Source organism: Lynx rufus, unplaced genomic scaffold (assembly GCF_022079265.1).
Source record: "Lynx rufus isolate CCGP_SWC_20201006 ecotype Redwood Valley unplaced genomic scaffold, mLynRuf1.p SCAF_8, whole genome shotgun sequence".
NCBI classification, from domain to species: Eukaryota; Metazoa; Chordata; class Mammalia; order Carnivora; family Felidae; genus Lynx; species Lynx rufus.
The window spans coordinates 107044287-107066659 of NW_025814896.1; positions in this window are offsets into that span (position 1 = coordinate 107044287).

Here is a 22373-nt window from a genome sequence, read left to right on the forward strand (position 1 = left end):
AACAAAACTCCTGGTCCTCTGAACTGCTATCGAAGCCATCTTATCTCTTAATACTAGGTGAATAAAAAAACCTTTAATGGGACAATAATTAATGACCAGAGTAGCAATAAAACCCCAATGGCCATTATTGTCCCACTAAGAGGATATACTGGGTGCTGCTGAAATTACACCGGTGAACAAGACAAGGTGCTCCGGGAAGACATCTTAAGAAGTCTTTTAACAGAAATAAATAACAGATGTAGACATTTTTGTCAGGGGAAGGGGCAGTGGGGGGTAGGAATGGGGGTTGGAAGAGGAGGCCATTATTCTAACTGCTACAGGTACCGCATCAATTTCTTTTTTAATAAAATCTAAGGTCTAGTTGAATATGTGACATACTGTAGATGTTCAATTAACATTTGATAAGTCAGTATATGAAATCTAACACAGTGTCCTTCAAATGATAAATGTCATAAAACTGTGATATGAAATTTCACCCAATTATCCACCTTTCTGATTACAGTATTTTTAATACAATAAAGATCTGTAGAGGGCCACCAGTGTCAGAGGTTACAAAACCCTATGGTGACTCTACTCTGTGAAGCAGCTCAGATACCTCACAGTGGATTTGTTCTGTAGGAAATGAAACAGGAAATGACATCACATTTAGCCCACTCAGCAGAAGAGCTTTGTTTTAAGAGGAATGATGCCGGGGGCTGTTTCCATTCTTCTCACCTTTACTGTCTGCCTTAGTTTCTCTTTCCTAGGGGTTTCTTACCTATAGTTTCTTACCATGACTTTTAAAATTATAGAGCATAAAATATTAAAATAAAAATTATGATTATAAAGCATTAAGGTTTCCTATATCAATGGTACTTTATCTAACTTTTCTTTTTAAAATTGAACTTATATACTTCATTTTCCAGACTGCCTGTTTTGGAATCTAACCAGTATCTCTCTCTAACCTGGAAACTCAGTTGGTCTTTGAGGCTGAGTAACCACAAAACCAAAAAAAAAATCTCCTGAGTTCTGTGGTTTGCTAAAGGACTACCGGAGCTGACAGAATAGTTGCAGCAGATAAAATTCTCTCTATGCTTATATTCTCTAAAAAACACTTAGGCCTCCTTTTATTTATTTATTTACAAATGTTATTTATTTATTTATTTATTTATTTATTTATTTATTTATTTATTTCACAATCCATAAAGACAGAGGGTTAAATCATTCCCCGGCACACTGTTGTCACCTTTCTGGCAGAGCCCATGCCTTATTGATCAGTTGATTCACTTTTATTTTCATTCCTCACTCCCATTTTCCTCCCTTTATAGCCTGTGACTGTGCTTGATTTGTGCTTTTGAGTTTTTATGTGTCCTTTTAAAATCATTATTACAGTTTTGCCTGTACAGTTTGGCCTATATACATTATAATTTATGTAACATGCAGTATTTTTACCTTTCTCATCAAACACTGGCTTTTTGATAGCTATCCATGTTGTAGAGGATACATGTAATTATTTGCTTCTAACTGCTAGATAGCATTCTACAGTATATGCCCACTATGTGTTTTCTATTTATTTACCTACATAGAGGTTTATATATTGCCTTCAGCTATATAATTTGAGTAAACACAACAATGAATATCCTTGATAATCTGGTGATTCTAGATTTTTGTGAGGATTTCTTTTTTGATATGAACCCTGTAGTATCATTACTGGGTCAGCAATCTTGACTCAAGTAAGTACTTCCAGGGAACTTTTCAGTCTGTCTGTAATTGTCTACCCTCCCCCCACCCCCCAGCAGTGTGTGAGTGTTTATGCGTCACGTCCTCACCGACATATGGCATTCTAATATTTGCTAATCTGTAAGGTGAAAGTAGTATCTTACTGTTTTAATCTGTATTCCTCTGATTACCAGTGTATTTGAGCGTTCCTCATACTTGAGTATTAACCATTTTGCATTTTCCTTCTGTGGATTGCCATTTAACATCCGCTCCCCATTTGTCTGTTATGTTTATTGTTCTCTTTTGTTGATTTCTTAGATAGTTTTATCATAGATACTAATCACTTATGAATCTTGGATGCAAGCTCTGTCTCATTCTTCCAGATTATACGCTGTACTTGGGAGTTCTACAGTGGCCTTCGCTTAGTAAGACATTGGTTACAGTTTTAAAAAGTTCAAATAAATAAATCTGCCAATATAAGCATCTCATAGTTTACAGTAACTCAAGGGAATAGATTATGAATAAACGATTGCCCTCGTTTTATGGCTTTGAGAAGTAAAAGCATTTCTCCCCCCATGCCTGTATTCAGTCAAGTACTGTGTGTGTGTGATAGCTTTTGGACTGTGTCAACTAAACCTAGCTGGAACTGTGTTTCCCAGAATTCTCTTCTCTTTGGGTTAGGGTTGTCCAAAGAAGAAATTTTATGAGGTTTGGAGGGTAGATGTAAAACAGCAGTCATTTCTGCATTCTAAAGGTCAGTGTTCCTGGAACAGTTCCAAGAACTGCCACACGTTGTAGGATTGTTACTGATTTGCTGGCTCCCTTTGTTGCTTTAGAGGAACATATGTGCCTTCAAGCCTTCTGGCTCTATGGTGTCTTCTTCAGAGCTTCTCCAAAGCGCTGGATCTCCTGATGAATTTCCTTCCTCAACTTCTATGCGATTTGTGTATCAGGCTGTGGTACACGATGCCAGCTTCACCTGTGGTCACTTGCATTATCAAGGGTGAAGGGAACTTGAGACAGATGTGGATTCCAGTTGCTTAAAGCTCTTTTACACTTTCACATTTAGATTTTCTTCACATCTGCCAGCCAAGAAACTTCAGATTCAATAGCAGACACAGAAGCAGTAGATTTATATAGACTTCTCCCCCCGTTGCCATAATTACATAAAAGTCTAATCCCCGTAATAAGTCCCTTATTCCAAATTACTTACAGTTTTTTTGGGTTTTTTTTTGCTACTCTGGCCAAATTTTAGTACAATGTATGTACAATAAGGATGGAAATATACACTTTTATGTAAATTTATGAACAAAGAAATTTACTTATCACTGAATCAGACTTGGCACATAATTTTGAACAGGCAAAATATATGCTTTATTTATGAAGGCAGATAGTTTGGTAGAAAATAGAATCAACTATGTTAATTAAACTCTTCAGGGGCAATCCTTTTTTTTTTCAATTTCAGTTCTGGTAGAGTTAACATACAGTATTATATTAGTTTCAGGTGTACAATATAGTGAGTTAACAAATTTATACGCTTATTCGGTGCTCATCACAATAAGAGAACTATTAATCCCCTTCACCTAGTTCACTCATCCCCGTACCCACCTCCCCTCTGGTAACCATCGGTTTGTTCTCTATGGTTAAGGGTCTATTTTTGGATTTGTCTCTTTTTTTCTTTCTTTGTTTGTTTTATGTCTTACCTTCCACATCAGAGTAAAATCGTATGGTGTTTGTCTTTCTCTGACTTATTTGACTTAGCATTGTACTCTCTAGATCCATCTGTGTTGTTGCAAATGGCAAGATCTAATCTTTTTTACAGCTGAGTACTATTTCATTGCACATATATACCACCTCTTCTTTATCCGTTCCTCTATGGGTGGACACTTGGGCTGCTTCCATGTCTTGGCTATTGTAAACGATGCTGCAATAAACATAGAGGTACATAAATATTTTTGAATTAGTGTTTTTGTATTCTTAGGGTAAATATCCAATAGGGTAATTACTGGATCATATGGTAATTCTATTTTTAATTTTTTGAGGAACCTCCATACTGTTTTCCACAGTGGCTGCACCACTTTGCATTTCCACCAACTGTGCACGAAGGTTCCTTTTTCTCCATATCCTTGCCAACACTTGTTTCTTATGTTTTTTATTGTAGCTACTCTGACAGGTGTGAGATGATATCTCATTGTGGTTTTGATTTGCATTTCAGTGATGATGAGTGATGTTGAGCATCTTTTCGTGTGTCTTTTGGCCATCTCTATGTCTTCTTTGAAATAATATCTGTTCATCTCTTCTGCCCATGTACGAGCAATCATTTTTTAACCTATCTTGGATAATTGACCACTTTGGGAATCTGTTGAGAAGTGGTGACTTCTTTCTTTAAAAAAAAAAAAAAGGTACAATGTTTTGTGTACTAGTTTAGTATGTTCACAGATCTCCTAAAACTGGTCAGTAGATGCCTAAATCACTGAGGGGTTAGGAATACCAGGGTAAAACCTATTATCCTACACCAAGGCACACATTGTGTTTCTTGCCAGCTTCGTTTGTGCCTGATTAGCTCATTTCTGTAGAATGTGGTTCTAAAATGCATGAGATCAGGGTTGCCTGGGGGACTCAGTTAAGCATCCAACTTTGGCTCAGGTCATGGTCTCATGGTTCATGAGTTTGAGCTCATCATCGGGCTCTCTGCTGTCAGCACGGAGCCTGCTTTGGATGCTCTGTCCCCCTCTCTCTCTGCCCCTCCCCCACTTGCACTCTTCTCTCTTTCTCTCTCAAAAATAAATAGATACTAAAAAATTATAAAATAAAATGGAGGAGATCACATATTCAACCCACATATAGTCCAGATGCCTTAGCACTTCTAACCAACCCAGGTCAGATGTTTTTCACGTGTGTGCTATGCGTCACAAGCAGGATCTAGTGAGAACGTAGGATGTGAACATTTATTTCACATAAATAAATGAAAATTTATTCCTGCTAGCCGTAATGAACCATTGAAATTCCTGCCAATGGGTGTTTGATGGTACTATTTCATACTCCAGGTAACAAACTTTAAATTATGGTCTGAACAATAGTGTCTTGCTTTTGAAGCCAAGAGTTGATGATAAGCAGTTAAGCGGTCCCGTGTTCTTTGATAATGTTCTCCTGTTTATGTTTCTTTTTTTTTTTATTTATTAAAAAAAAATTTTTTTAACGTTTATTTATTTTTGAGACAGAGAGAGACAGAGCATGAACGGGGGAGGGTCAGAGAGAGGGAGACACAGAATCTGAAACAGGTTCCTGGCTCTGAGCTGTCAGCACAGAGCCCGACGTGGGGCTCGAACTCATGGACCGTGAGATCATGACCTGAGCCGAAGTCGGCCGCTTAACCGACTGAGCCACCCAGGCGCCCCTCTCCTGTTTATGTTTCTGTGTGACTTCCAGAGTCCAGAAATCCAGAAAATTTCCTTCTATCACTGTGGAACAGCAAGCAAACATGGCGAATGGCAAGAGTTTGGTAATAGCAAAATTCGGTTAAGGCAGATTCAAATTTAAATTACTGCTCTTTCAAGTCAAAAACAAATAGATACCAGACATTGATGTGGAGGGAAACACAGCTGATCAAACAGTTTTCTAATAGCTTTTGTTTAGAGTAAAATATTTACATTTATTTTTTTTAAATGATGAGCAATCATTTCTAATGAAAAGGTGAATAAATTGCATACTCCTTAATTAATTTTAAAAGAGGCCACATAATATAAGGTTACAAATCAACCTAATAATTCCAATTTCTAATTTCAAGGAAATGAAATGAGATAGAGAGTGACGATATAATCCTGGAAAATATTAAGATCTAAAGAAGAGCTAAGAAAAGCTGATTACATAACCATGACTGTAATTTTCTCAAGCTTTTCATTACGTCAGTTACCAGTTCCCACCAGGTTACTTCCTAACCAACAGTAGATTTGGGGAAATAAAGTAAAGAGATTGTTCATTAAAGGATTCAGATTGATTTTAACCTTTCATAATGTGGCTATGTCAGACACACCAGCTACTTAAGCCCTAACATACTCTGGGTTCTGTGCGTGCCTTATTACTTATCCTTTTAAATGCAGAAAATTCAAATCACCTTCTTTTAAGATGCTAGGGGATGAGTCAGAGGGGAAATTGGAGGTGATTTGTAATGGATACAGGTTTCTTTTTGGGTTGGTGAGAAAGTTCTGGAATTAGATAGTGATGGTTGCATAATCTGTTACTAAAAACCATTCAATTCTGTGCTTTAAATGGCGGATGTTATGATATGTCAATTATATCTCAATAAAACCCCCCAAACACCAACATCAAGAAAACTATGTGAAAATAAAATTCCCACCCAATAAAACTCAAATTAAGGCCTGTCTCCTTCTCTCAGCGTCTGCTTGTTCTGCCCCTACCACCCTGTTACAGCCTCACCCTCCAAATACGATCACTGAGACCTGCCATAGTGTGACCAGTCATCTCTGTTTTCCTGACACTGTCCAATTTTATTATTTATTTATTTATTTATTTATTTATTTATTTATTTATTTTGTCCAATTTTAGTACAGATAATCCTGTGTCCTAGGAAATCTCTGAGTCCCGGGCAAACCTGGATGCTTGGTCATCATATTTGTCAACAGGCAGTCCCTTTCTGACTACGGCCTGTGTGTTTTTTATATTCCCCAAAACATTTCCATTTTCTCTATTGTCCATATACTGTGCCTTGCCCTCCTTCCCCTTGAAAGGAGCAGGCAGGACCTTTGTGAGCACCTGGCCTTGTGCTCCTTAGTTCAGTAGTTTAGCTGAAGCTGTGATTCTTTACATCAGAGCTTTGGCCTGGACTCACTTCAGCATTAGGATAGTTGAGTGCATTTAACTAATTTTAAAAAATCCTAAAAAGATAAGAAATGAGAAACATGTCAACTACACTTCAATAAAAAAAAAAAAAGAAATGCGAAACATTAGTTTTTCCTTAAAAGAAAATAATCAAAATTCTTTTTATAGCCATTGAAACTCAGTTTTCTTGTTCCTTAAATACGTTTCTGCTTTAGAAATAAAGACTTAATGGAAATGTCTCATTACATATTTTAGGTTGACACAGATCCTGTCAGCACCCACAGCAGTTTGGGTTATGAATACACATTCACTTCTCAGTTCAGGGTCTCAGCACCACACAAAGTCTGAAATACGTTAGGAAAGGCTTAGCCCCAATGGCACTGTAACTCACTTGTGTTTTCCTTTGCTCTGCAAGAATGCAGAAAGGACACAATTCTAGACTGTCACCTCTGATTTGTCCTACGTCCAGAGAAATACGTGGAGACATCCCGTTTTTCTGAGACCTTCAGGACTGTTGCAGTTAATCGAGTCAATTCTTACCCTTTGTAATCACTTCTCTTACCTTAATCTTGGTCAGTCCATTGCAGAAGATGAAAGGGAGGGTGTGATGCATCACAATGACTGTGGCATAAGAAGCATCATTGAGTGCTGGAAGCTTTCCATTAATTAGCATATTTAATCTTCACAATTGACCCCAAGAAGCATGGAATAAATTATTATACTGGTAGTACAAAGTAAAGAAAAAGTAATGGTAATTAAAATAATGCTCCTAAGGTCACACCTAGCAGGTGTGGCTGAATCAAATTTCGAGACCAGTTTTGTTTGACCACAAATTCCATGCTCTTTCTGCTGTATTGTGGCTGGGCAGTGAACTACCTGTCTGGGATTTGGAAAAAATATCTACCGCTTTGATAATTAACCTTGCTTCTCTTTGATTAAAATCCTTCTGATAATACCTTTTGCTCTGTGCAATATCTAAATAAGACCGAAACCTAATTGCTTAAACTCCTCCAACACTTGTATAACATAAGGGAGTAGAAATAGCATGGGGCTTCTGAAAGATGCAAGGCTTTTGCTCAAGTGTGGCTCAAAACCAGCCCTAGGAGATTCACAACTGCTGCCCTACCCACTTCTCTGTTTTATTTTTATCCAAAGTGGTTACCACTTTCTGACTGACCACGTAGTTTACTTATTTTCTTATTGTCTTTCTCCTGATTCCAGTATGTAAATTCCATGGGAATAGGGGTTTTGTCTGGTTCCTTGCACTATCTCCAGTGTTTTAGTGCCTGGTACCCAGTGTATATTTTTGAATGAATAAATGAATGAATCCCTCAATAGGACACAAAGGTAAAATATGGTGGAGTTGCATCTCATGGGAAATTAGGGTAGAAAACCCCTTTGAAGTACAGTACATATACAGAGAGACCTGCTGTACCCTACTAAATCCAACAGGTAGTTGTCCCCCTGCACTGAAAGACATGTATGTTTCTTTAATTGGACTTGCCTTGCTAAAAGTTTAGTTACCATATTATATTGAAAATGCTTATCTTTAATGACTGAAGTCACAGTAATCACAGGATTTCTGTAGTGGAACACAGATAAATGAAATAAATGCCCCACTAGTATCATCAAGAGAGATGCCCTTTCCTAATCCAGCCAGACATCAATACCAGATGGTAAAATTCCTTTGCCTCCAGCAGACTGAAGTAGAGTGAAGATCCTTCCTGGCTAGGCATGAAATCTGGGCTAGTTAAAAAATCTAGCTTTCGGTCTACAGTATTGTTTAATGTTCTGCTGGAATGCCTGCAGCTCTGAGTGAGGTCTGAGAGTTGCTGGCAGTGCCATTTTGCATTTTTCAGAGCTGGGAGGGTGACGCTGCCATGACATGACATTTATTTTGCAGTCACTGGGGAATAGTACTGCCCTGAGTGCTTCCAGTTCAGCTAAAAGTCAGGATACATGTGGGAATTAAAAAAAAAAAAAAAGAAAGAAAAAAAGAAAAAAAAGGTTCGTCCTTTGGATTTCTATGCATTCTTGAATTTCTTGTGTGGCTTTGGTCTCCCACTGCCAGGTTGATTTTTTTTCCCCCCAGCTGTCCTGGTATCTTTGCCCTGGCAGTGACCAGATCATCCGAGTTCATTGTCAGTTTGGGTTTTGTGTGTCACACCTGTTTGGCTTGGTATCCAAGAGAGACGTTCCAAGTATTACTTGAAGCCTTATGCTCTGCATTTTTATCATATCATAATGTACTCAGGCAGATGATGGCTTTTGGCAAATAGGAGGACTTTTCTATTTGCAGATCATCCATTCACTTGCCATATGACTAGGGAAAGACATTGAAAATCTATGTCTATTTTAATGTCTGACTTGTTCCAGTGGGAAATAAACCAAAGAAACAAATCCCCAAACTTTTCAGTGCTCTTTAGAATATCGTCTTTAGTCTTAAATATTCCCAGTGGGTTTAAGTAAGGTCCACAGGTATGATGGACATGCCTGAAGCACAGGGAATGTAGGGAGAAGGAAGTGACCAATCAACCTTGGTTGCCTGGGACTGAAGGTTTTCCCAGGAAGTGGAGCTTGACGGCTAAAAGTAGGAAAGTCTTCAGCAAAACAGAATGGTTCATCACCATAGATGAGAAGTGAGAAGAAAGGAGAGAAAGTAGTGGACATTGTTGTGCCACCCACATGCAATTCTTTTAGTCACTCACTGAGTCAGTGCTTTCTGAGCATCTGCTGTGAGCCCAAACATGTGCTGAGCTCAGGGCATACAGTGCTAACTAAGCGTCCTGGTGCATAGAGTTTATAGAATCCACTTGTCTAGTGGAGTTTGAAAGGCCCAAACTGAATAGGAACCTAAATGTGTTGTAGTCGAAACCATCCTGCCCTGATTAACAGATGACTCTTACAACTCAGAGGTTTCGAATAGCTGATGCTCCTATAGTGAGGTAGACTCTCAGTTCTAAGAGATGCTCTCTTCATTGCACCAAACTGTCTCCTTCCCTGTCCCCCATGCTGCTTGCATTTCAGACCATGCCAGAGCTCCTCATTATGTTCCACCTGTGCCTACCCAGCATCTACATTTACACTCTACCTTCTCTACATCAACTTCTAGGTGTCAGGTTAAATTACAACCCATTACTGAAATGAGAACAATAACTTACAGAGAAATGCTGACTTCACATAATTACAAACAAAAGAGGGAGAATACCCACGTGGAAATATACATGTTGAAATTTTGTGTCTATGCACTCAGGTTAATCCTATATATTTTCGTCTCTAAGACACTTGCCACTTTCTACTTTGTGTCACAATCATTTGCAGGCACACACTGTATCCTCTTGGGAGGGGTCCATAGCCTATCTATATTTTCACCTCTAATCTCAGCACTTTTATTGGTACCTTGAACATAGTAGGTTCTCTGTAAATGGTTGCCAAGAAATAACCACATGAATGGAAACATACATTTCCTCAAAGTCAAAGTCAGTTAGTTTGGGCACTTTCTTTCCTTAGCTCAAGGACAACTGGCTTGACCTTGATTTGAAGCAGTCTCACAAACAGGCTTTTAGCTTACTAAATCCCTGCATGGTTGGGGTTTTTTAAAAGGATTTACTGCCACAGGTCCGTTCTATTTAACTTTTCCATTTCAGATAGCTCTTAGTGGTATGGACCAGTATCTGAAGTCTCAGAAAATAGGGAAAGAGCTGGTAGAACCTTACTTGGAAGGGGATTTGCCAAGTAAACTTGTTTTTTTTTTTTTTCCACCATGTAGTACAGTGCTTGGTGCATTGTAGGTCTTTAAGAAATTCTTACTGGATGAATATGGTAAGTCAGGTAAGCATCACACGTGTATGAGGTACAAAGAAGGAGAAAGACTCAGCACCTCAGGGGCAGGAGGTGTCTAGTTTAATTCAATCAAAAAGGAAAGTGATTTTCAAGTGTTGGGAGCACAGGAACTGTGGAGATGGTAACTTCCGTTTGAATTAGAATAAGAATAGGAATAACTTTCCTCATCCCTAGGAGAAGAGAGTTTGACCCAATCACACATTTAAAGTATATGTTACTTTCTGGGTTGTTTCCATCCATTAGCTGCAGCTCCACTTCAGTGTGGGGTCAGTTCATCAATTCTTACAAAATTCAAGTTTGTTTACAATGCATCTTTCAAGTTAACCAACAAATTATTCTTAGTATCAATCCAAGAGTACCTGTTATTTCTAGGCAACCTGATTTTTTATTGTGTTCATTACTCTCTGGATCTCAAGTTCACCTTGTAACAAGAAGTACTTGACTTTATGATTTCCCTCCCAGCAGGAACCAGAGATCTTCCCCACAGCTGTACTTGAGACCATTCTCAAGGAGTTCTCTTCCCATTTTCTCTACCCGCAGGCTTCCTCTCACTCATCAGACAGATGGCTTAAAGATTGAACTCTCTTTATGCATTCTTCTGCCTTCAGAGACCTTTTCCCATTTAACTCATCCTGGATCCAACTATTCTTTGTAATGTCTTTTTTTTTTTTCAAATGAAATATCACATTAAAAGTGAGATAGCTCTTGGTTGTTGGCGCTGATAAGTAATATTATTACGAATATTTGTCCCTGCTAGGAGTTAGTAGACTAGCACATAGAGCTGATCCTCACTTTGCCACATGCTTCTGATTTAGGCATGCTGCTACCACACTTATAATTAATAATTTCTATCAAAAGACTTGTCAAAGTTCCCATGTAAGCAGACTGCCAATGAACTGAGTTTCTTTTACTAATCCTTGGTAACATATCAATTAATTCAACTAAGGGAGTACTTTTAAAAATTTTATTTATTGCTCAATAAATTCATTAATATTACTTTGCATAATACGTGCTTACTCAGCTAGAAGTAAAATTTCAAATCCGTTGACTTGCCAGAACACATGAAATAGTAAGTATAATTCAGAGCACTTGATTGGAGTGTTTTATTAATATTACAACAGACAGAAACTATGAATGAATGAGTCAGGTATAAATGTATTTCAGCCACCCAAATTATTCTAAAGCAATCCCCTAGAAATAATACTTGTTCATATGCTTTCTTTCTTTTTATTTTTTTAAATTTACCTTTTATTTTATTTGTTAGAGAGAGAGAGTGAGTGGGGGAGAAGGGCAGAGAGAGAGAGAGAGAGAGAGAGAGAGAGAATCTCAAGCAGGCCCATGCTCAGTGCAGTGCCCAACAAGGGGCTTGATGCAAGGCTCAAAGCTTGATGCATAACCCTAGGATCATGACCTGAGCCGAAATCAAGAGTCAGATGCTCAACCGACTGAGCCACCCAGGCAACCCTGTTCATATGCTTTCTAAATGCCTTGACATTTAAAAATCAAAGGGTTATACAAGAATAATTTGATAGTTTTGCCACTTTTCCCCCCCTCAAGCCTCGAATATTCTCATTGTATCTCATTGTTGTAAGAGCCAATATCAGTGGTTCAGTTTAAAATGATAACAACTATGGTGGGTGTGTAGCATTTAGTTATGGGGACATAAAAAAAATTGATATCGAAGGAATATCAAAAGTCTCCTTGATTGTAATAGTTTTAAGTTCAAAGTGTGATATATTGTCTCATCCTAAGTAACTAGCCCTTAATAAGTGCTTTTCTTGATGGTCAAGACCATCACCAAATAGTGTCACAGATAGTGTAATGTGGAGAAGTAAGCATGTATTATGAAACACATACATGCATTGATTTTTATTTCCTTACAGAGCATGTTCAGAGTTGTATATGACTTTTTGGTGCTATGGAATAAGATGAAACATGTTGCATAGGGTTAGGGATGGGATCTTTGTAATTAGATACCCTAAGTTTGGATCTTGGTTCTGCTGCTTACAGGTGTATGTCCTGGGCAACTCATTTAGCCTATCTGAGCCCTATTTTTTAGGATACAATTATCTCAGATAATTGTGAGGAAGAACAAAATAGATTAGACATATGGATATTTATTATGGTAGGGTCTCAATAGTTTCATCTACCTTTATGAAAATCTATGAAGATAACATATGATGAAGTGATAATTGTAGAGTTTATATTTCTAGTTCTTGAATTGCTCTATTCAAATCTTAATCCTATTAAGATTTTGATATTACATGACAACTTGTTCTTATTTGTCTACAAAAGTCTTGTAAAAACCTTATGTCAGCTCCATCATCCTGATTTCATTATGATCATGGTTCTGAGTCATTTCCCCTGCTACTCTGTTTTATTTCTTTTGTATATTTTAAGATAATTTCCAGCTAAACATCATATGAACCACATCACTGAAATCTAATTAGTAGATCACCTGCTCCAGCAGCATGTGCCTTTATCTCATTACTTCTCCCCTGTGAGCCATATGTCTGCTTCCAGCATCAATCTTTCTGTGTGATTATTGCAGCAAGGAATTTTTTTTGGTTTTGTAACAACTGTCTCACCTCCTTGCAAGGCATCTCTGGTCTTAAGTTTCCCAAAGTAGACATCCTGTAGTTGTCTTTTTCAACGCCATGCTGTGAGTATGTTCAAAGTAATACATATCCCATGTACTGATAATTCTATCCCATGTACTGATTTTTTTTTTTTAGTTCACTGATATTAAAAGCTACTAACTACTTAGTGATTGTTGGCTTTATTTGTTTACTCCCTCTGGGCCTTCCCTCGCCCCTGCCCCTGGCCTCGGAAACAATTATATTCGCATCATGCTGAACTTCATGTCCAAAGTTTGGAATGTGCCTTGATGTAATAGGGAGAAGTCAGAAAAGAAACTGGGAAAAGAGTAGGAAGTGAGTTGAAAACATTGACCAGTCTTGTGTTTTGTTGTTTTTTTAAGTTGGATATTATCCAGTTTGAGCACCTAACTTTTCTTCATTTGGAAAAAGCTCTTCTGGGAGAAGTCTTTCAATAATTTAATAAAACCAGGATACCAATTGGTTTGGATAATCTTATCTTAAACAGTCCAGGAATTTAATGTATTGAAATTAAAATTGAAACTTTGCTGTGAATAGTGTGCACTTTTCTATGTAATCCACGTAATCCACTGTTTTCTTTTAATATTTAACACAACAGAATTGATTCACTCAATATACCTTGGTTTAATGCCTGGTATGTGCTAAGCACTGTTGTAGAAACCGGGAATATAATGATGAACAAGACATACATGATCACTGCCTTTATGCCTCTTCTAGGCTGTTGAGGAAGGCAAACATCAAACAAGGAAACAGAGCAAATAATGGTGAGTGCTGAGAGTGGAACAGGACACCAGAGATTCCTAATCTTGTATAGAGGGCTACCCTGAGAGCACAGCATTCAGACTGATGCCTGGGAAGTGGGTAGAACTGATTGGAATTTCACAGAGGTACTATTTCACAAACAGTGGAAGGATGTTAGGATGTAGATATCTTTGAAGTTAGAGGAGAACCACTTCTAGAAGCTATTCATTTTGTAGCCCTCAGCAGATTACTCAAGAAAAATGGAAAACTTACTACTTTTAAAATAATTCCTCCTGACTCCATCAAATCTCGTAATTATATGCTTTCATAACACATTATATCTTCTTTTAAAGTCCTTACGTAATTATAATGTTTCCCAAAATTTTATGAAGAATTTTAAACATACATAAAAGTTGAAACGATTTTACAGTGTGTGCGCACATGTTCAGAACGAGGATTCTGCAATTAACATTTGACTCCGTTTGTTTTTTCACATGTCAGTCCATCTATCCATCCCTCTATTCATCAGTTTGTTTTTTTAATGCAATTCAAGATTAGTTGCAGACATCAGTACATTCAACCCCTAAATAATTTCAGCATGCACATCATTAACTAGAGTTCAATATTTGCGTGTGTCTGAATGTGAATGTATATGTGTGTATAAAAACAAGTATATATTTGTGTATTTTATTTGTTTATTGAGAGAGAGAGAGAGCGTGTGCACACACAGGTTTGCATGCACTAACAGATGGGGGAGGGGGAGAGGGAGAGAGAGAGAGACAGAGAGACAGAGAGACAGAGAGACAGACAGAGTCTCACACAGGCTCCATGCCTGGTACAGAGCCTGATGCATGGCCCGATCTCACAACCATGACATGATCTGAGCAGAAATCAAGAGTCAGCTGCTTAACAGACTGAGCCACCCAGGTGCCCCATATTTGTGTATTTTAAGTATACTATACACATGATGAAATGGATGAAACACAGTTATATTATTCAATAAGTCTTGAAAAATGCAGACACTCCTGTATGACATAGAACATCATCATCATCTCAAAAAATACCCCCATACCCCTTCCTAGGCTTTTATTTTTTCATTTAGCAAATTGATTTTGAGATTTATTTATGTGTATTACTTGTTTGTTCCTTTCATTTGGCAAGTAATGATCGTTATATGAATAGATAGCAGTCTCTAGTCATTTTCTGATGACAGACTCAGGCTTTTCCCAATTTGGGAATTTTGTGAACAAAAGGATCTATATATATTCTTATACAGTGTTTTTGTGGACGTATGCTTTAATCTCTCATGCATAAATTCCTAGAAGTGGAATTGCCAGGTCATAGAGTTAGGTGTATTTTTAAGAATGGTATCTCAGGATCCACATAAGAGTGAAGACCATGGGGGAGGGGAAGGAAAAAAAAAGTTAGAGAGGGAGAGAGCCAAACCATAAGAGACTCCTAAAAACAGAATAAACTGAGGGTTGATGGGGGTGGGAGGGAGGGCGGATGATGGGCACTGGGGAGGGCACCTGTTGGGATGAGCACTGGGTGTTGTATGGAAACCAATTTGACAATAAATTTCATATTAAACAAAAAGAATGGTGTCAGCATTTTGAAATAAGTACAAGTTATAAGAAACTTAAATTATTTTTTTAAGTGGTTATACTTCATGTTCTCATGAGCAACATATGAGAGTTCTAGTTACTCCACATCCTAGCCAGTTTAGGGCTTGTCAGTCTTTGATTTTAGCCATTCTTGGGGGGTGTAACAGTATCTCATTATGATTTTGACTTGCATTTCCCTAATGATTAATGATGTTGAGCACTTTATCATATACTATTAATCATTTATATATCTTCACTTGTGAGGTGTCTAAATCTTTCAACTATTTTTTTAAATTTTGTTGTTTTTTAATTACTGAATTATAGAAGTTCTTCATGCATTCTGAATTAGAATTCTTTGTCAGATAAGTGTTTTGTGAGTATTTTTGGCCTTTATGGCATTGGTGATTCATTTTCTTAATGGTGGCTTCTGGGGAAAGTTTTAATTTTGATGAAGTCTAATTAATCACATTTTTCTTTTTTGGTTCAAATTGCTTTGTGTGATCTGCTTAAGAAACATTAACCTGCTTCTAATTAGTGAATATACTCTTTCATGTATTCTTCCAAAAATTGTTTAGTTGTAGTTTTTAAGTTTAGGCCTGTGTATCACTTCAAATTTATTTTTTGTGCATGTTGTGAGGCAGAGGTTGAGGCTAATTTGTTTTTGTTTTTCATATGGATATTCAGTTTTCTCTTCCACATTGGATTGCTTTAGCACATTTGTCAGAAATTAAATGATCCCATGGGTCTATTTCTGGGCTCTAATTTCATTCCATTTGTTGTTCTTTTTGTCTATCTTTAGACTATGATTTTGATTACTATACTGGTAAGTCTTATTACCAGTTAGTTGTAAGTCCTCCAACTTGGTTATTTTTTTCAAGATAGATTTTGCTATTCTGTGTCATTTGAATTTCATTCAAATTTTAGGATCCAATTGTCAATTCCTACAAAAAGTGCTGGTGATATTTTGATTTAGATTGCATTAAGTACATTGATAAATTTGGGGAGAATTGATAAAATTTTAAAGTAGCCTTTTAATCTCTGAACAGCATATAAATCTTTAATTTTGTCTTCAATCTTTTGTAGTTTTTGGTGTGCTGTTAACTAAATGTTTATGCCCCCCCCCCAATTTATATGTTGAAACCCCATTGTATTTTTAAATAAAGTTTATTTTGAGGGGGATGGAGGGGTAGAGAGAGAGGGAGAGAGAGACAGTCCCAAGCAGGCTCTATGGGGCTTAAACTCATGAACTGTGAGATCGTGATCTGAGCTGAAATCAAGAGTTGGATGCTTAACTGACTGAATCACCCAGGTGCCCCACCTCATTGTATTTTTTTAATTAGTTGCTAAATTGCACAATTTCAAGGAAAAAGGGGAAGACTCTGATGGGGGAGTGACAAGATCCTATAAGAATATATGGCACCAGAAATTGTGTAGTGACTATTTTTGGAAACACAGTTTACTACAGTTCTAGTAGTATTTCTGTAGATTCCTTAGCATTGTCTAGATAAATATTCACATTATTTGCAAGTAGAGATAATTTTACTTTAAAAAAATCTTTCTGTATTTTATTTCTTTTTCTTATTTTATTGCAATGACTAGGACCTCCAGCACAATTATGAATAGAGTAAGAGTAAGCCCCCTTTTCTTGTTCCCACTATAAGAGGTGTTTTGATATTTCCATTCAATGTTAACTGTAGTTTTTTATAGATGTTCTTTATGAAATTGATTTTCCCAATTTACATAGAGTATTAATCATGAATAAGTGTTACATTTTGTCAAGTGCTTTTTCTGCATCTACTGAGATGATCACATGGTTTTCTTCTTTAATCTGTTAATATGATAAATTACAACAATTTTTGAATATTAAACAAACCTTGAATTTCTAGCACAAATGCCACTTGTTTATGATATATTATCCTTTTTATAAACTGCTGGAGTCAAGTTCATAACATTTTATTAATGATTTTTGTGTCTGTGTTTACAATATACATTAGTCTATAATCTTTTTTTTTGTAATTATTTTGTTACTTTTGATATCAAGGTCCTACTGATCTCAATGAAACAAGTTGCAAAAAGGTCCTTCTCTCTGTTTTCTGAAAGATTTCGGTCAGCTTCTTTCTTAAAGAATTCACCAAGAAAATCATCTGGGACTAGAATGTTATTTCTGGGACACATTCTCAACAAATACAATTTCTTTAATGGATATATGATTATCTGTACTTTGTATTTCATTGTGTGGTAGCTTGGTAGGTTATACTTTTAAAGAATTTGCCCATTTAATCTAAATTGAGTATACTAGCATAAAATTAATCATTGTGTTTCCATATGGAGCCCAACACAGGGCCTGAACTCATGACCCTGAGATCAAGACCTGAGCCTAGACCAAGAGCTAGATGCTGAACCAGCTGAGCCGCCCAGGTGCCCCTCCATATAAAATTTTAATGTCTTTTATTCTTGATGGTGGAAATTTATGTTTCATCTCTTTTTTCTTGTTTAATATTTAGCCTAGAATTTATCAAATTTCTTCTCTTTTCAGAGAACCAATTTTAATTTTTAGCACAAACGACATCTATTAGGTGTCATTTTTAGCACAAATGACATCTTTTTAGGTAATAATTATTGACCTCAAATGCTAATGGATTACTTCAGATATCTGAGGTATCAACAACATTTACATAAAACAGGTAGCTATTAAAGTAGAACAAGTTAATTGTGTCAGAGCGCTGGATCAGGTTTGAGGAAATATATTGCACAGGAAGCTTATCTTCCGTTGCGAGCCTTCGCTCTTGCTTCTTGACTTCCACATCACCTCCACATTTCTCTTAATCTAAGTATGCTCTACTCTAAGTATACTTCTTTTTCCTCTCCATTCATTAAAAGAGGTCCTCAAAACCTGAGTCAAGTCCCAAATTTTCCACATTTTTCTTTTAGTTACTGAAACATAGAGTGATTACTCCCTTCCAGTGCCCATGGCACCATTAATTTTGCATTTTAAATATTCTCTAAAATTACTTTCTGTTTTATATATACAAACCTCTTTACCCCAGAAGGTCTATAAGCCTTTTGGGGGTAAGTACCATCTATAATATTTCTAAAGTATATAACTTTTTCTCCCTTAAAATTTGGTTATGTTAAAATTAGATAAACAGTTAAGTAACCACACTTTGGTCAAATAAACTTAAGTTCAAATATCAAGTCCCCTATTTAATAATAAAGTTGTCATAGGTAAGTTACTTAACTTCTCTAAACATCAGTTTGTTTAATTTTATTTTTAAATAAGATAATACAAGTGTAAATTTGGAATAGGAATTTTATAGTAAGAACTCAACGAGATACTCTGTATAATGTGCATGACACATAGTTAAGAAATGCTAGTTCTTCTTATAATGTCATATTTTTTAATGTGAGCTATCTTTACCAATATCCTTTTTTTTAAAGTTTATTTATTTATTTTGAGGGAGAGAGTGAGAGAGAGAGAATGGGGGGGGCAGAGAGAGAGGGAGAGAGAATTCCAAGCAGGCTCTGTGCTGTCAGTGCAGAGCCTGATGTGGGGCTCCATCTCAAATACTGCGAGATCATGACCTCAGCTGAAATGTAGAGTCGGACATTCTGACCGACTGAGGCAGCCAGGTGCTCCTACCAATATCCTTTTTTGAACTGAGCCATTTTGAAGTGTACAGGACTATTTGGCTCTACCATAAAGACCCCCAAATATTATTCTGACCTTAGTTATTTATCTGTTCTTTACGTCTTTTGTTCTCTACCTCACTTTAAGGTATTGGCTATATCCTTTCTTTGATGCCTATGTCAAAGAGCCTCTCATTCTTTTTTTGCTTTTAATCCTATAGGCTACCATGCTAGGTTGGCCCCACAACCTAGTCTAAGGAATGGAGGTTTTGGTTAAGAATCCTGGCCTTTAAGTTATGCCTAGCACACACCAGTGATTTAAGAAGTATTTTCTTTAATTTGTGAGTTAATCAGCATATTAAAAAATGAATGCATGGACATATGAACAGTATTAAGAATAACTAAATTCTTACAGCTGCCCCTATTTGCTTTCAGAAACAACTTATCTCCTAACTTCCTCTGGTCCCATTCTTTCTAGTTACTTAATGACACCAAGCTTCTACTTTGTTTAATTTACCCAGTTTTCATCTTTTGGCTTGAGTTCTCTTTAGCTCCACATATTGTCCTTGCAATTTCAGCTTCTGTAACATCTCTTTGCATTTGGAATCACACTGACATAGTGCATAGTTCCTTCTGTTTTTTCTATTATTATTATTATTTCAGTGCCTTGTCCCTGTCATATCTCTCTTTAAATTCAGATTTCAGTCATAGACCTGAATTCTGTGCTCGAGCTTGTCCAAACAATGAAAAGTAGATCCTTTCCTGACACTTTCTGAATTCCCTGCTTCAGTCCAACTTCTGTCATAATGAACACATTTCTTCCAGCCAGCCTAGTTCCAGCTACAGAATTTGTTGTTCAAGGTAGTCCCTACTGCTGGCCCTGGTCTTTGGTCTACTGTTTTCTTTCTTTCTTTTTCTTTCTTTCTTTCTTTCTTTCTTTCTTTCTTTCTTTCTTTCTTTCTTTCTTTCTTTCTTTCTTTCTTTCTTTCTTTCTTTCTTTCTTCTTTTCTCTTTTCTTTCTTTTCTTTCTTTTTCTTTCTTTCTTAGGTTCCATGCCCAGGGAGGAGCCCAACATGGGACTTGAACTCACAACCCTGAGATCAAGTCAGATGCTCACCTGACTGAGCCAGGTCTATTGCTGGTGCCCCTGGTCTATTGCTTTCTCTTGCACACTCTTGAACATGCTCAGCTTACTATCCCTATGTTGTTTCTTTTGTTTTTGTTCTGTGTTTTATAGCATGTGACATAACAAGTGGACAAGCTGGCTAGATATAATATTGCAAAATATACATTAGCCTCCAAATTCTTTTTCTCAGTCCATGGTATAGTATTTTTCACAGAAAGAGTTCAGTGCTTACCCTTTTTGATAGTAACTTCAGCTTCACAAAGATTTTTAAATACTTACGTTTCATATCTGGTCATGTTCTAGATCAGCGTTTTACAACCATTTTTAAAAATCTTAACGCACAATAAGAAATTCAACACTAAGACACCATATGCATATATACTTACCATTACTATGCAGTGATACACTCTAATATTTTCCAGTCTGTTCTATTTTATCTCATTCTACTGATTTTTAAATAATGCTTGTTGCTTCCACTAATGGTTTAAATGCCTTATTAAATATGTTAGGTTCTTAGACTGCCTAAAAATGTGGCATTCCTCAAATTTCTTTTAGGAGCAGTAGCTGGCTTAGTAACTTTCAGTCACAGTGTTCTTCACTTAGGGAAGTTTAAAAAAAATTGAGTGTGGAAAATATATTGTATATCATAGGTTTTTTTTTTTTTTTTAATTCTCCCACTGACTTGGTGTTTAATGTCCCTGCCAGTCTCATTGAGAATAATGCTCAACCCTTTTCAAGTATTCATTGATGTTAAAATACTTGAACTCCCAGTTGGCCAGTTTGAAATGCAGTAGCCACTGAAAGTCAAAGGAATGGGAGATGTTTTGAAAGAGGGCATGATTAGGTGCTTCTGTCTTTTTGGCAACAATTTTCATTAGTTGGATCCTTTTTGTGATTTTGAATGATGTGGGACAGATTTTTCCCCAATGGTGTTCTACAAAGTGGTAAAAGTAACACTTCAAAAAAAAAAAAGCCCCATGATATCAGTTACCTTAGAAAATTCAATTTTAAACAAAGTTGCTTTATTTATTTATTTATTTTTAATTTTTTTTTCAACGTTTATTTATTTTTGGGACAGAGAGAGACAGAGCATGAACGGGCGAGGGGCAGAGAGAGAGGGAGACACAGAATCGGAAACAGGCTCCAGGCTCTGAGCCATCAGCTCAGAGCCCGACGCGGGGCTCGAACTCCCGGACCGCGAGATCGTGACCTGGCTGAAGTCGGACGCTTAACCGACTGCGCCACCCAGGCGCCCCAAACAAAGTTGCTTTAAAAAAAACCCCAAAAAACAAAAAGACGTATCCCAGTCTTTCTATGCTAACATGTTTTCTAAATCTCTAGTTCATCTGTCATGGAGATCATCTTCTAAATCCAGTTGTAAAAGATATATTGAGAGAGAATGCCCTCAGCTAGGAGTTGGGAGACTGTAGTTCTCATGCCAGCTCGGTGTGCCCTTTGTGCAGAACATCTGACCTTTCAATTTTAACATCTGTAAAGTTAAGAAAACAGAATAAATAATCACTAAAATCTCTTACGGTTTTATTAATCAAAGATGTGAGGAGTTTAAGCAGCTTCCAAAAGGGATTTGGAAACAATCTGCTGCTGATGAGCTGGGGTATAGGGCTTTAGTTTAATAATGTCTCATTTGCCATGGCTCCTCAGCCTTCTTACTCAACAAACAGTCATAGCTCTGTTCTGTTTGTAATGAAAACTTTGCATATGGCTTAATTTTCATTTCAAGCTCAATGAAACCTCCCACTAATAGTGGTTTGGGGTTGGAGCCATGGACACCTAATTTGCAGGCACCTAGGCCTAGTTGCAAACTTGAACAGGCTAAAACATACCCATCCAAGATTTGCAGTTATTTCCATTTTCTTAGCCAGACCTTGAGACTTCATATCTAAAATTCAGACTTGAAATTTGAAATGAAAGATTAAGTTATCATAGATGAATGGGTCTTATGTATTCTAAGTTGAAACAAAGGAATAAAATAGTCATTGGAAGAGGAATTGTAATTTTTAGAGTAATTTCTAACCATTTGGATTAACTCCTAGAAGTTGGTCTTGGGTAAATCATTTTAGTAACTAAAAATATTAGTTCTGAATAATCGAGAAAGCACAAATGGATTCTTTTGACCCCAGGAAGGGAGAAAATGGTATAACTTTAATTCTGTATTCAAATGTTAGATTTGAAAATGCCTTTCTATCTCATTTTATAAACATTGTAAAATAATTTTAATGGAATTTCAAATGTAAATAGTATTTTAATAAATATCTA